Here is a 15,489-nt window from a genome sequence, read left to right as displayed (position 1 = left end):
TATGACACCTTTGACTGGGGATTTGGAGGGTCCAAGAGGGAATGCAGCAAACAAAAGGAGGCGTCCCCAGTTTTCTGACTTAAGCTTCTCCTTTCCTGCATCTCCTGTACACAGTTTCTGATAGGTCTTCTTTCATTCCTCTACCCACAGCTCCTAGGTGGCTGCAGGAAGCCAGCTGATTCTTTTTTTTACACTCAGTCTCATTGCCCCTGATGGTACACACTGGCTGTCCACGCCCCAGTTTTGCAGCCAGTGACTTTCTAGCCCCACACTCCTCCCTATGACTGTCCTTGCCTCTCTTGAGAGTCCTGTGTATATTCAGATTCAAAATCTGGTTCAGGGCTGTGCCATCACATTGTGCTCACAGCAATATTACTGGTGTTTTAGAGGCTGGCTGAGTATGCCACTAAGATGTCCCCAATAGCTCACTCCTCTGGACAATAGGAAGGCCTGGATGGCAAGATACTCAAGCCATAGATGTTAGCAATGCTTGACAGTTCCCATCAGCAGAGCCCCTCACTCTGACCATTGGACCCCAAGTCAAAAAGTGACAAGAAGCTCTCCAGCTGCTCCCAGTCTCTCTTCTGTACTGGTGACAAGCCACATCCAGCCCCAGGACGCACACCCTTGCCCTTGCCTTGCTAAATGGCCCTAAAGAATCCAGGGTTTCCACCTTATAGCCTGGATGACCCTTCTGGGTTTCCCAAATGTCATTATTTAGGAATCACTTCCCAGTCATCATAACCCTTAGTGGGTTATCACATTGTTGTAAGCATTGGGTCATTACTTCTTTCCGGGTATAGAACATCTCCGGTATCATACCTTCATTTTTTAAATGGACAACCTGCCTTCGGTCCTTCACAACTCAAAACTGAGGCCTTATCCTCCAAGGTGAGGGTATGGCAAGGTAGGGCCTTTGAGAAGTGACTAGATGATGTCTGAATTGTGGGGAGACTGTGAGGGATTTAGTGTCCTTATAAGAAGAGGAAGAGACCTTGTCTCCACCAAGAACACACTGAGAAGACCACCCACCTGCAAACCTCCCCAACCATGCTGTCCCTCACCTTGGGCCTCCAGAACTGTGCAAACACATTTGTTAAACTTCGAGATTTGACTATTCTGTCCTAACACACTGAGCTGCCCCGGAGAATTGGGTCATGGTATTTGGCTCTCTGCTTTGTAAATTAAGCCTACAGATTAGTCCCGATTCCATAGTTACTTCTCTTTGTCTTGGCCATCAGGAGAATTTCCCAACACACCAGCACAATGTACCCCTTTCCTAGAACTAAATCTCCTGAAGAAGCCCTGTCACATCTGGCTATTACTACACCTGCTTACTGAACAGTGTAACTTGACTTTTCAGATTCGCTAATCATCATGGGAACCACCCACAATATACACAGGGTGCTCCTGGGACCTAGGGCACTGTCAGGGGTGTTGAGGACACACCTTGTCACACAGAATTTGAAATGGGTAGGAAATGGGCTGTCTGTCTGACAGTCAGCCCTGAGCATGTGTGAAGAACAATGCCTTCCTTGCCTCTCCCCAGCCTTGGCTCACTTGCCTGGGCTGTGAACTGTGGCAGACAAACACCAAGCCTTCAGAGACCTTCCCCCTGGCTGCCTCCTATCTATGGCTGGCATGCTTTTGATGTCACCAAGAGCCCAACTTCAGTGTGCAGTCCTTTGGCGTTTAGATGGAAGATGGCATGCTTACTCTAACTCTCTGCCACCCCACCCCACCCTCTGTTGAAGCCCACTGGGAGAGAGTAAGAGCAGCTCTCCCCCATCCCCCGGTTAGGCACTCTAGAGGCCCCCTGCCATCCACCACCACTTACCAGTCCTGGACCTCTGGAGCCGAGAAGATCATTCAGAGCAAAGAGGCAAGCATAAGCTTTGCAGCCCAAAGTCTTTGGTAAATATTTGTTATTCCAAAGTGTGGACCCTTTGGGACTGTTACTGATTAACACCCTGCTTGGATGTGATTAAATTTCCGGAAAACCAAAGAACTTCTGGTATTCCCTAGGCTCATCCTTGTGGCCCCAACTATAACCAGAATTCACAAGAGGCTCACCCTCACTGGGGTGGGGATGAAGGTTCTAGAAAGAAAGTTATGGTGGGTCTCACGGCTGCTTCTGGGAATCATAAAGGGATTTGGGTAGGATGTAAGACCCACTTTCTTATCTGCAAGGAACTGTCAGTCCAGTGGTGGAGACTGGATTCCTGCTGGGTCATGTCTTACAACACAAACCCTGTCACAAGGTCAATGCACTACCTTCTGTCTCTTGAGACTGACCCTCTCAAGCACTTCCAGCCTGAGCTGGAAGGCACCCTGTAAGACACAACTCTCAGACCTACCAGGTTGTCATTGTAAGTTTTGTTATGTGTCCTTTCCTATCCTTGAGGTGAGACAAAGTTAATATAGCCTACCCACAGAATCGGAAACAAAACAAAACAAAACAAAACAAAAGCAGTGATGGGGTGGGGTCATAGCTCAGTTGACAGTCCCCAGGGTTTGGTCCCTAGCATTGCATAAAGTAAAGCACAGTGGAGCACACCTGTTATCACAGCACTATGGAAGTGGGGGCAGGAGGATCAGAAGCTCAAGGCTATCCTTGGCTACATAGCAAGTTTAAGGTCAGCCTGGCTACATGAGACCCTATCTGAAAAAAAAAATATAAAAGGATTTCTCAAATAAAAACAGATAAGAAACAATAGTGTTACAATTATAACATGAAGGCAAGGCAAAAAAATAACATGTCTTTAAATACAGTGGTATTCCAGGGTATCTGTGCTGGCAGATGGGGCCATCTGCTCAGCTCATCGGATGGAGGCCAGTCATTGAGCAGGAAGGCGGCCACTGGGGAAGAACTCCATTAAGCAATGCTCTGGCTGACAGGAAGTTTGTAGCCTGTCATCCTGAGAGCCACCTTGTTAGAAAGCAGACTAAGGAGTTGCATGTGACTGTGGGTTAAAATGGTGGTCTGCATCCGGCCCAGGGCTCAGGCTGCTGGGCGAAGTGGATGAGGGAAGTTTGATCGCATGCACCCCATGCCAGGCTGTGTGAAGTCGAAGGACCCTGCTTGGGGGTGGGGGGGTGGGGAAGGGCAGTCTGGAGTCCCCGGGGAACTGCTGGAGTCAGGCTCGGGGGTCCTGGCCCTTGTGGAGGCCGAGGACAGCAGGTTCTCAGGCTCCTGGACACGGCAGATGCCACAAAGAGCTGAGAACAGGGTGGGGGCTGTAGTTTAGGGCTGAAAGGAAAATGGCGGGGAGGAGAGCTCTGACTGAGTTCCATGGGGACAAGAGTCCTTGGTTTGCTTGAGCTGGTGGCTTGGCTTGGTGGTGACCGTGGCAGGAAACGCAGAGAGGTTTCCTGCGTCAGACTAGACTTGGCTGCTCCATTGCTCCAGCACAGCGGATCCAGACGAGAAGAGGCAGTACATGGTTTTAAAGTATTTATTGGTTGGCGGAGAGTTGTGGCAAGAGCAAGTTGGGGAGGAAAGGGTTTATTGAGCTTACACTTCCACATTGCTGTTCATCACTAAAGGAAGTCAGGACTGGAACCCAAGCAGGTCAGGAAGCAGGAGCTGATGCAGAGGCCATGGGGGGATGTTCCTTACTGGCTTGCTTCGCTGGGCTTGCTCAGCCTGCTTTCTTGTAGAACCCAGGAGGATCACCAGCCCAAAGGTGGTACTACCCACAAGGGGTCCTCCCACCTTGATCACTAATTGAGAAAATGCCTTACAGCTGGATCTCATGGAGGCATTTCCTCAATAGAGGGTCCTTTCTCTGTGATAATTCCAGCTTGTGTCAAGTTGACACACAAAACCAGCTGGTACAATTGCCTTGTTATTGGTTGGTTTGCTTCAGTGTGGGGAGGCCGTCATCCAGAGAATCTAGAGCTGTGTCAGGTGAGTGGCCTCCAGCTATTCTTATCTGACCCATGTTAAATGAGCAAGCAAGCTTCACCTATAGGATGAATAAGAGCCCACTTTCCACATTCCAAGGTAATCACATTCCTCTAAAGCAAACAGTAAGTCTGGCAGAGTTTGTTACCATGTCATACTCAAGTCCTGGCCATGGCTTATGGAATAGCAAACTCCTAAATCCTACCTTTGGGGTATGACAAAATTTCCATTTATTCTCATTTTTCACTCTTGCTTACATCATCCTCTGAAGAATATTTATCACATAAATCACATGGTGGAGAACCATGAAAATCAACACCAATTATCTGAGATATTTGAGGCCTTTAGGGAGACCCCTTGTTTTGACCACAGGACTTTTTCTGTTTCCTGGAAGAGAGATGAAAGTAACTAAAGAACGTTAAGGATAGGTACCTGAAAGATTTTTCTGGAACAACCTGGATCAGATATAGAGGGGTAGGCAGACCAAAGATCACTTTGGCATGAAGTGTGGTTTTTGTGGACTTACTGACAGAAATAGGACCTTGGGTGGTATCAGGTCCAAGTGCATTCCATTACTGGAACTAAATGAGGGCCTTCTTGGTTGCTAGGATGAGTGTCTTCATTGTGCTGGAATGAGGTCTTAAACTAAGATCTGAGGTAGATCCAATTTGGGTACCAGAATCCCATTGTAGCGCTCTGTGTACCATTTGAATGGTTGGTCTGTTATAGGCAGCTGGGAAACCACATGGGGAAACTCACTAGAATCATGCTGGCGCAGTCATAGTTGCAGCTCAGGATGGATGGACGCCAAGCTGGGTTCATAGAAAGACTGTTGATTGCCTCATCTCTACAGGGTATACAATCAGTGGCTTCATACTTCCCCCACACCCATGTATGTCCCATGTAACTCTTGCCATCTATTCTTGATAGATGGAAATAAGCATATCTGTTTCTTAGCACTATTAAAAGAGATTCATGGATTCTCAAGTATATTCTGTCTCTCAACTCATAGCTGTTTTCTTTTTAAAATATGTCTGCATGTATGTCTTTCTCTAAGCCACACATTTATGCCTCTAATTCATATATGGGATCATTCCTCACCTCTCTTTCCAACCCCTCCCTTCTTCCTTCCCTGCCACTCTGTCTCCCTCGTCTTTGCTTGTCTCTCTCCTCTGTCGCTGTCTCTCTCCTTGTCTCAGTGGCTTTGTCTCCTCGGTCTTTCTGTTTCCATCTCCTTTACAGTTTCTCTTAGCAGTTTCTCTCTTGCTGGGAATTGAACTCAGGTCCTCACACATCCGAGGCAACCACTCTCCCACCGAGTCCTCTTCCCAGCACTCTTGCTTCTTCCCTGCTCCATATTTGCACTTCCCTTCTTCATTCTGTCCCACAAGACATATAAATAATATCACGATGTCATATGCTTACCCCGCTATAAAAGGCAGATCTGCAAAGAAAACTTGGAGGTTTGCTGGCAGTGTTTCCTCCTTTAAAGGGGGAGCATATGGTCCACACACCATGTTCCGAGGATCCCTGGCTCAATTCTTCTTCTCCCCTTCATGTGCTTATTCTTATTTGTTTTTCTTTTCAGTTGGCCTTGGGAATTTTGTCATCTTAATTGTATTGTTGAATATGCAAGATGTTACTATTATTCCCAAAGTCTAAGCCATATAAAAAGATGCAAGAAGAAACCCACCATCCTGCCACCCCTGCCACCCCATTTCACCCTCCCCATCTCTTGTGCATCATTTAACCACTTTCTTTTTAGTTCCTTCTTCTTATATTTCTTTATATGAGAACAAATGTGTTTGTACTTCTTTCTTTCTTATGAAATCACGATGCCCGGAGGAATTACCGCTTCTTTATGTGACTTCACGGTACTCTAGTGTTTACTCAACCAAATTCCTCTGTTTGAGCTTTTAAGTAATTTTTAATGTTTTCCAATTCCAAAATACTTTAGGGAGATTATTTTTTAAAGTGCCAGATGTACACCATTAGCTTACATTTCTCAAAGCAGGGCTTTTGGATCAAAGGTAAATGCTTCAAATCATAAGGTTTTTGTTTGTTTGTTTATTGGAGTTGACTAAGCAGAGGCGTTAATGTAGATTTGTGTTGGACATAAGCCTATGGCCATCAGTCACGTGTGGCCTCGCCCCACGCCCTTAGTGTTCTGGCTGGACCTCACCCCTACAGTCACCTGGCTACAGCCAGGTTTTCCCCACCTCACAGTTACCTGGCAATAGCCAGGTAGCCTGCCCATTAAAGGGGCTACATGACCCCTCCTTTCTCTCACTCTTCTCTTTTGCCCTTCTCTCTTGTCCTCTCTTCTTGTCTCTTGCCCCCCTGTTCCCCTTCTCTCCCCGTTCTTTTCCCCTCTTTCCATGTGGTGACTCTCACCCCTCTATCTCTTCTTTCTCTCTTTACTTTTCTATCTCTTTTCTTTACCCTACTTTTCTATAATAAAGCTTTAAAATCATGGGCTATCTCTTCTTATCAAAATCCACTGTGCTGGAGCAATGGAACAGACCTCCCAGCGTCTCCAGCCACGAGACTGGACCGAGGAGTCCCCCGCCTGGCCAGGCTTCCTCCACAGGTACACGAGCCCTCTTCACAGGCCCACAGATTTAAGCATGAACATGAAATGGGAGAGAAGCTTAAGAAAAAGACAACACCATGCCTTGGGGTTAGTGTGCACATGAACACACACACACACACACACACACACACACACACACACAAGAACTCTAGCCGCTGCCCTTGTAGAGGATCTAGGTTTAGTTCCCAGCCCCCACATGGTGGCTCACAGACATCTGTTAACTCTAGACCCAGGAAATCTGACACCCTCTTCTGACCTCCATTGGCAGTAGGCATGACTATGGTGCACACACATACAGTTAACACTCATACAAATAAAATAAATACTTCTTTAAAAAAAGAACTTTGCATGAAGTGAGATGATAAGGAGACTTGTGATGGGGATAGTCCAAAATACATTCTGAGAGATAAGTCTCAGAGCATGCAAATGTGGCAGAATTTGTTTAGCTTTTGTAGGTGTAGTTAAAGATGGGAGGGCCCTGTCTCACACTGTGAAAGTTCTCATAGGAGAAAGGCAGAGGGAGATTGAGATAGAGAAAGATTAGAAGAAAAGGCCACATAAAGATGGATGTAGAAATGAGAGTTCTGTCCACAGCCAAGGAATGTAGAGGGTTGCCAACACCCACCAAGCTAGGAGGGAGGCACTTCCTCTTGGACTTAGCTCTCTGCAATGGCATGATTTAATTTCTGTTGTTTGAAGCCACCTGGTCTATGGTAATTGGTTACATCAGTCTTAGAAAGCAAACACTGAGTATATTGCCTAATTCCCTTTGCAGGCACACCTGGCATCCACCACAGCTTGTGAGAAGGACGGCTTCAGACTCAGGCTCTACCGCCTTGCACTCAGACTTCTGCCAACCCAGTAGTTTGCAAGTGGGATTTCAGTGTAGTTGTGTAGTTGGTGATTTTTAAATCAAGTCGAGCGTATGCCCAAGTGTTTAACCACTATTCCTATATTTGTTTGTGTTCATGTCTTTATGCCCATTTTTGTGTAATTAAAAAAATTTAATAAAATTATAAAAATCATAAAAAATTTACATTAAATCATATCATTACATATAAATAAATTATATATCACTATAAAGTAATTATATACTTGTAAATAATTATGATTGTAAACTAGTCTCAGCTAATTTTCTCATCATTTTGACAAATTACCCGATTGAAGCTATCTAAGGAAAAGAAGATTTATGGTTTCTACCTATTATGGCAGGCAGGGAAGACACAGCAGAGTCCCTGGTGCTAGAAGCATGTGTTAGAGACTCTCCACATCTTGGTGAATCCAGAAATAGAGAACAAAATCCGAAATGGGGCCCAGCTATAGTCCTTAAAGGTCTGTCCCTAAGTGTTCTCCATCCATAAACTAGGTTCCATGTTCCTAAGGGACCATAATCCCCCTCAACAGTGCCATCAGCTGGGGACATATGTGTTTGGACATGTGTGTCTATGGGGGGTATTTTATATCCAGACCACGCCCTTGCCCTGTCTTATGGCCATCTGATAATACAACATTCATTTCAATGGTCCCCAAAGTCTTAACAGTTTCCAACACTGTTCAAAGGTCCAAAATCCAAAGTCTCTTCTGAGACTCAAAGCAAGCTCTTAGCAGTAAGCCCCTATAAAATCACAAGCAATACCCTTACAGTGTTCAACAGCACAGAGTAAACATCCACATTCCAAAAGAGAGTAACAGGAGGAACAGCAAGGCAAGATTGCGCCACAGTGAGAACCAAACAGCAGCCATGACAAGTGGTGACGTTGTGTAGACAGGCATGGTCACTTCCATCCCTGCATCTCTGCTGCCTGTGGCACACTCGGCCTTCCTTGGGGCTCTCCATTGAAACGTAGGTTGTTTGTTTGTTTGTTGTTGTTGTTTGGTTTTTGGTTTTTTGAGACAGGGTTTCTCTGTGTAGTCCTGGCTGTCCTGGAACTCACTCTGTAGACCAGGCTGGCCTCGAACTCAGAAATCCACCTGCCTCTGCCTCCCAAGTGCTGGGATTAAAGGCGTGTACCACCACCACCCGGCTGAGACTTAGTTTTTAACCTAAGTACATCTCTCCATACGTGAAATCCAGTTCTGTTCCATAATATCTGGTCTATGGTTTTTCTCTGGAGACTTGATGGAGATCTCCATGACTCCATAACCCATGAACTCTTCATGCTTGCAGAAGTTGTATGGCATCAAGTTCTGTGCTCATCCTGAGGAGTAGCCTGCCCCACTCCTACCTCCACCCCACCCCAATACTGGCTTCAGCACTCTGAGTTTCTGTGTGACATAATCGGGAGGGGGGAAACACATCTAAGTGGCTCTGTTTGAGCTGCCTGCCCTGGAGGCCCAATCTTCTTAAGTGCTCTCTTTTTAAAGGAAGGTATTCCTAATGACTTTGTGTTTTCACTCCTGGATCCTTGGATGGAGGGCTGTATCCCTCTCAGGACGAATTTCTTTTTGTGGCATAGTGCATGACTGCCTTTCAATTACACCCATCACTTTAACAATTACAGCTCTTTAATCCACACTCACCTTGTCTATAGCATCAAACCTACTTCTCCTCTGTTCCACTCTTCACTCTAAATTTTCATTACGTATGGGGCAAGTAACGACCACGGACTGAACGTTACACTGTCTTGAAATTTCACCTGCCAAACAAATCTGTGTATTATTTTATGCACTTGCCTCAAAGTTTCTGGACATGGGCAGAATATAGCCAAATTCTTTGTTAAAAGTCACCATGAGTGGCTTATAGTTCCCAGTAGGATCCCTGTTTCCACCTGGAAGTCATGAAGACAGTTTCTACTGTTCAGATGATATCGGCATTCCTGCCTTCGTGAGTTCTTCCACAATGGCCCCAACATTGTACGCACTGCACTCTAGGGCTCCCTTTACCCACATCCCTAAACTCTTCCACATCCCTGGTCTGAAGGCTTCAGCACATGGTTAGACTTCTCAGAGCAATGGTCCCACTTCTTGACCCCAGTTTTCTGCACTAGTGGCTTTCTTTCATCATGATGGCAAGATAGCAGACAGAAGCAATGTACAGAAGAAAATATTTATTTTTGCTCCAAGTGTCAATCTGTCGTAGTGAGGACTTAGTGTAGTATTTACAGCAGTGGGGGGTGTTGGGGTAACCTTTTCTTCACATTGTGTAAACGCATGTCTCTGTATTTTCAATCGCTAATTCTGCAGAGATTGAGTATTGGCAGGAAACTGGTATTGCCATTCCTAAGGCCCATCACTGGATTTTCTATTTTGTAAATTTTCTTCCTTCCTCACTTGCCTAAAGGCAATCTAGAATTGTTCAGAGGTTCTTCCACTACTGATGGGCCGTAATAAAGATCTGACAGTAGGTAGCTGAAGCAGTGGATGATAGAATCTCAGAGAAATTCTGAAAGCAGAGGCAGGAGATTCGACAGCAGACTGTGAGGTGAATGGATGGATCAGAGGACCAGAGCACAGAGGCAGAGCTCGCCACATGGTAGGATGTAGTGCCAGGGTCAGTGGGGCTAAGCTAGATAGCTGGCTGGGAGACTGCTCTAGCTAAAAGGCCTAAGCTTTAAAATATTTAAAAACTACTTTGTCATTATTGAACTGCTGGCTGGTCCTGTTATAGGGGGGCTTGTAGTACAGACTCCACAAATCTTGGGAAACCAGGAAACAGAACACAGGAACAGGAACAAAACTAAAGCCAGGCTATAACCTTCAAAGGCATGTCTGTCACAGCCTCCACCCATGAACTGATTCCAATACTTGGATGGGTTTCTTAACTTCCCTCCCCACCAGCACCAGCAGCTCAGGATCCCGATGAAACAAATGAGTGCAGGAGAGACTGTAGTCTCTGAGCAGCGCACCACAAAACCCAGGCCCCTCCTTCCTCCAGCCTATGGCCACCTCAGTCAGTAAAATCTCCACAGAAGCTGTCCAAAATGGCGACCACAATGACTCCTCAGCCTGAAGCTGTCACAGTCTCACCATCTTTTCCCTCTTCAGTGGGAGCTGCCTCTCAGGAGCTGTCTGCAGTAGTGAAGTCTTTCCTGTCTCAGCCTACTAACAGCATGAGGAGCTGTCCACAATGGCGAAATCTTCGTTCCTGCCAAGCTTACAGTTTTCGTGAAACACCACTGTGGGAGCACCCCACAGGAGCTACCCCATAGGAGCTGTACACAGTGGCTGCACCTCCTCTCCACCCTACACCCCAAACCTCCTTGGCAGCCCCGCAGAGATGGCACTCAGCAAAAGCAGGCTGTGACCAGGAAGGACTTCTCACCGTAACCCATGGTTCTGATGCAGGGAAAAAAGCCACTAATCCCTGAGCAGGAAAACCCACCAATCCCTGAGCTTCCCACAAAACCCCACCAATCCCTGAGCAGAAAACCCCACCAATCCCTGAGTGTACTCAAACTCAGGACTTGAAATCCCACCAATTTTCACTCTGGAAATCTCTGCTCTGAGAAGCTCCACCCCTTCAGAAATCCTATATAAGCTCTTTCCCGTTGTCCAATTCCCCGTTGTCCACTTTCGGGAGCAGAGGGGAGCAGTCATCCCTGTGTACATCCCTCCACAGCCTAAACCCTCCAATAAATCTCTTAAATGAGATTCCTGCCTGATGTGACTCTCACTGGAAGAAGCCAAGAAGAACAGAAGCAATGAAGAGGAGAAAGGAAGAGAAGGAGCCGGTCTGAGGCCCCTGAGTTCTTCAGCTCAGGTAGGGATACTCTCTCCTGGGAGCTGCAGTGCTCTGCTGAGGAGGCTTCCTCTCAGAACTGTGTTGTTCCTGGGATCCCATGTCTTAGGATGCACTTTCCTTGGGACATTGTCCCATCTCAGAGCTGTGTGGTTTCTGGGTCCCCATGCCTCAGGATACCCTCCCATCAGAGCAGAAACACAGGGTTGTTTTCTTTTTCACACTTGGGTAGCTTCATTTCTTTTTACATGTAGATCTCTGATTCTTTTTTCCATTATTTATCCACTTTACATCTCAACTGCAGCTTCCCTCCTCATGTCTCCCACCATAGCCCTTCCCCCCTCATCTCTCCCTTTTTGTGAGGTGGGGCTCCCCTCCTAGGTACCAACCTATGCTGGCATCTCAAGTCACTGCAGGACTAGGCACATCCTCTCCCACTGAGGCCAGTTAGGGTAAGCCCCAACTCCAGTTGTTGAGTGACAACATGAAGACAAAGCTGCACATTTGTTATGGATGTGCATGCAGGGGTGGAGGGGAGGTCCAGCCCTTGTATGCTCTTTGGTTGGTAGGTCAGTCTCTGGGAGCCCTCAAGGGTCCAGGTTAGTTGGCCCTGTTGGTGTTCCTGTGGAGTGTTTCTCCTCTTCTGGTCCATCAATCCTCCTAACTCTTCCACAAGATTCCTGAGCTCGGTCATAGGTGATGGCTATGAGTGTCTACATTTGTTTCTGTCTGCTGTTGGGTGAAACCTCTCAGAGGACAGTTATGCTAGGCTCCTGTCAGTGAATCCAGGCTGACAGATACAAACATAGCCTGAGGCTCTAAGGTGGTTGAAAGAGGAAGGCCGTCCTGCAATGTGTCTCTATTGATCGTCTGAAGACAGCTCTACATATTTCCCCCAAAGCTGGCAGGGGTTGATACTGGATTCATATATGTCCATCTCACACAGGGCACCTATATATCCAGGCTGGCAGTGACAAATTACAGCTGTCAACAGTGTCTGTACATGTACCATTGTGACAAGGCTTTGACCAACAGTGAGGCAGCCGAATCTCACAGTGTGTCCCTGTGAATCTACTATCCAACGTAGGCACCGGAGTAGCTGTTTCCTCCACCCAAACTAGATCTCCATGAAGAGGTGGCTGACTGGCACATTCATCAAAGTTAACAGTGGTCTTCACAGACTCACAGAAGTGAGCTCCAGGAGCATCCTGACATGTGCACCATGTAGACATGAATGGGGCTGGGATCCCCATTCATTGTTTTTGAACTCATAATTCACATCAGGATGCTCTTGAGAACAGACACACATCTATCTTCCTACCTCTATGAGGCATACAGCCTCACTCATGCCTGGGTCAGAACTTCCAAGACATTTGCTTCCAAGTCACCCTTTCTTAATCTTGTATATGATGTCTCACACGTTGAATGGCTCAAAGTCCGTTCTCTCCATCCCCATCTCTGATTCAAATGGTTATCCAGCTGTCCTGACATCAGTCAGTTATTGAAGTCATTCATTATCAAATAATATTATTGCTCTTTGTGCTTGGGTCGTTTTCAGACTTTCTGTTTTTACTCTTTAATATCAACCATCTTTAATCGTGTATTATTTTAATCACAGTAAATCAGTGAGCTAGATATCAGTATCAACATTTAAAAAATTATCTTGCAAAGCAGCAGGTTTTCTTTGTTTGCTTGCTTTTTACACCTACACTTTGTTTTGGTTGACTGTCCCTCATCCCGTTTCTAAAGACTTATCCTACATCATTAGACTGCCTGGGTGCTCATGTGCTGGCACCAGCATTTTACCTACAGGGTCTGTGTCCTCCGCTTTGTGTCTGTCGCAATATCCTCTCCCCTTCTTTCTGAGCCTGTAGCTTTTCCGTATTATTGTTGCCCTGGAATCCTTGGGCATTTTCTAAATAGATTTTGATGTCATATTATCAGATCTATGTGAAAAATTGTTGGTGTCTTTACTGGAACCCAATAAGTTAATATATTACATTAGAGAAAACAGCATGTACGTGATTTTGATCAGTGTGTAGATGATTTGAACAGTCTCACTCAGGAAGGGACAGGGTGTAGATGATTCGAACAGCCTCGCTCAGGACAGGACAGTGTGTAGATGATTTGAACAGCCTCTCTCAGGACGGGACAGTGTGTAGATGATTCGAACAGCCTCTCTCAGGACGGGACAGTGTGTAGATGATTCGAACAGCCTCGCTCAGGAAGGGGTAACTTTCCACTTGTTCACATCTAACTTTGCATATTTAAGGAGCAGTTTGTTTTACTCAGTGTGGGTTTGGAGCATTTTTGCATTCATTCCCATGCTGCTGTATCTTTTGGGCTACTTTTGGCTTTGCTCTGCCATTGCATGTTTGGTTTGGCAGTTATTTATGCATATGACAGGTGTCATTTCATGCTAGTTAGAACCTGACAACTTGCTGAACTTATGTTTACTGAATGTGTGATCATTGGTTTTCATGTGTATATTTTCACATAGACTTTGGTATCTCCTTATTTGTTTAGCAATGCAGGCATATGGCCACAGCAAGAAAATGCAGATAGGTTTATTCCTTTATTTTACAGTTCTGCTTTCTTGGCTTTAATTAATCACATCATCTGATAAATAATCACAGTACAGTGTGAAATGACAGTGGATATAATCAGTATTTCTTAATTTTTGCTTTAGTAAGATCAATTTAATGTTTTTTTATGCAAGAAAGATTCTGGCTTTAAGAATCAGGTATGTGAGTGTCTACTCAGGCATTCAAGAAATATAGTTAAGAAAATTATCTTTCAACTATTATTTTTCAGGGTGTATATTTCCATCATCTGTCTGTATCTATCTAGTCACCTGTCCATCCTTCTGACTATACTCTGTATCTATTATCTATCATCCGTCTGTCTGTTTTTCTCGAATTATCACCTACTGCTCTATCTCACTTGTTTGGTCAGAACAAGGAAAGTGATGCTATTTCATTCCACAATGCCTCTCTGGCACCCTCTATTGACAAAAGCCGGCATTGTGCCCAATGGGGAATGCAGAAGCATTAAAAATGCAGACTTAGATTTGCAGAGCAAACTTAGGGAAGGAGCTAGAGCGGATGGGCAAAAAATTGAGAATTTTGCATGGCAAATTGTTATTGTTTCTATTATAATAATATTTATTTATTTATTTATTTATTTATTTATTTATTTATTTATTTATTTATGGTTTTTTTTTTTTTTCGAGACATGGTTTCTCTGTATAGCCCTGGCTGTCCTGGAACTCACTCTGTAGACCAGGCTGGCCTCGAACTCAGAAATCCACCTGCCTCTGCCTCCCAAGTGCTGGGATTAAAGGCGTGCACCACCACCGCCCAGCTAATAATTTATATTTTAAAGATAGCTTTGAAATATTTTCCTTCCTTTCCCATGTATTTACCTTTCTGATGCCTTTCCTTCCTTCCTTCCTTCCTTCCTTCCTTCCTTCCTTCCTTCCTTCCTTCCTTCCTTTCTTTCTTTCTTTCTTTCTTTCTTTCTTTCTTTCTTTCTTTCTTTCTTTCTTTCTTTCTTTCTTTCTTTCTCTGATGCTTTTCATTCTCTCATATAGGTCCAAGTTCCCATCTGGAATCATCTTTCTGCCCAAATAACTATCTTAAAAATATATTTAATAATTGTGATATGTTTCATCTTTTGTCTTCTGAAATTCATGCTGTCATTTTTTAAAATTTTATGTATATGGACGCATTGCCTGCATATCTGTGCACCATGTGTGTGCAGTGCTCACATGGTCCAGAAGAGGACGTTTATCCCCTGGAACTAGAGTTAGAGCAGCTGACAGGTGCTGCTGGGAACTTAACCTGGCTCCTCTGGAAAAGCAGCCAGTGCTCTTAACTGCCCATTGGTCTCTCTGGGCCCTTTGTCTTCGTTTTTGAAGGGTCCCTTTTTTTTTTTTTCCTGAAAACTGTTCTCACTGCCCTCCTTCACTCCTAGAGCTTCAAAGCTATCTTTCTTAGTAGAGTTTTCAAGAGTTCTAGTTTTTAGCTTTCTATTCCAAGCATCCTTGAATTTACCAAAGTGGACCTAACCATCACATAATGAGCAAACCCAGCAAATATATAGGTTGCAATGTTGTGTTGATAATATCCAATCATTGAGATCTTTCTAATTACACTGCTTTTCTGGCTTAGAGTCCACTCCCAGTCTCCCAGTGGCTATCATGTCTCTGGGTTGCCCTCCCACCCAGGCAGTAAGAGACTCAGACTTGTTTCTTTCCTCTCCAGGCCTGGTGGAAGGATTCTGCCTAGATATTTTTTACGTTTTCCACTT

The sequence above is a fragment of the Apodemus sylvaticus genome, chromosome 6 (genome assembly GCF_947179515.1).
Source record: "Apodemus sylvaticus chromosome 6, mApoSyl1.1, whole genome shotgun sequence".
NCBI lineage: Eukaryota > Metazoa > Chordata > Mammalia > Rodentia > Muridae > Apodemus > Apodemus sylvaticus.
The sequence above is the reverse complement of the archived record's forward strand: the minus strand, read 5'-3'. Positions refer to the sequence as shown.